A 567-nucleotide genomic window follows, 5' to 3' on the forward strand; every position below is an offset into this window, starting at 1 on the left:
AAACAAACTTACTCCACTTTTGTGGCCTGCTCCCCGCGCGACCATTTGCGGACTACCTCGGAGGTTGCCTGGGAATACAACTCGACTCAATGGCCAGCACAAATTCACTCACCCCTCTGTCGCAACCCGCCTGGGCCCACGACAAACCATCACTGCGCTTCCCGTACAGTATGTATGCTCGCCTGAAAACTGTACACAAAACCACGGGCGGGCGTACACCCGACCATGTAGCCCTCCGCCAACGCTGTGACGACATCACGAAGAACTCAACAAAACGCTGGTCCAACAAGGAGGTCGCGGCAATGGCCCGGCGCCAATACTACTACCAACTAGTTATGGGTAAACCGCTAACCTCAAACCGAGACAAAGCCAGACACGACAGCTTCAACCGCTGCCTCGAACCTACACCAATCCGGCTCTGTGCTATGATTGTAACGAATACGTACATGTTCACATTGCTACCGCACCGACGGCTGTCTCTGCACTGCCTGCCCGGGTAGCCACAAGTTCACCACCAGCCACTTTACCTGCATCCAACAACTGATTCGACTCATCCTGGTAGGCCCG

The sequence above is a fragment of the Sphaeroforma arctica genome (assembly GCF_001186125.1).
Source record: "Sphaeroforma arctica JP610 unplaced genomic scaffold supercont1.2019, whole genome shotgun sequence".
In the NCBI taxonomy this organism is placed as follows: domain Eukaryota; class Ichthyosporea; order Ichthyophonida; genus Sphaeroforma; species Sphaeroforma arctica.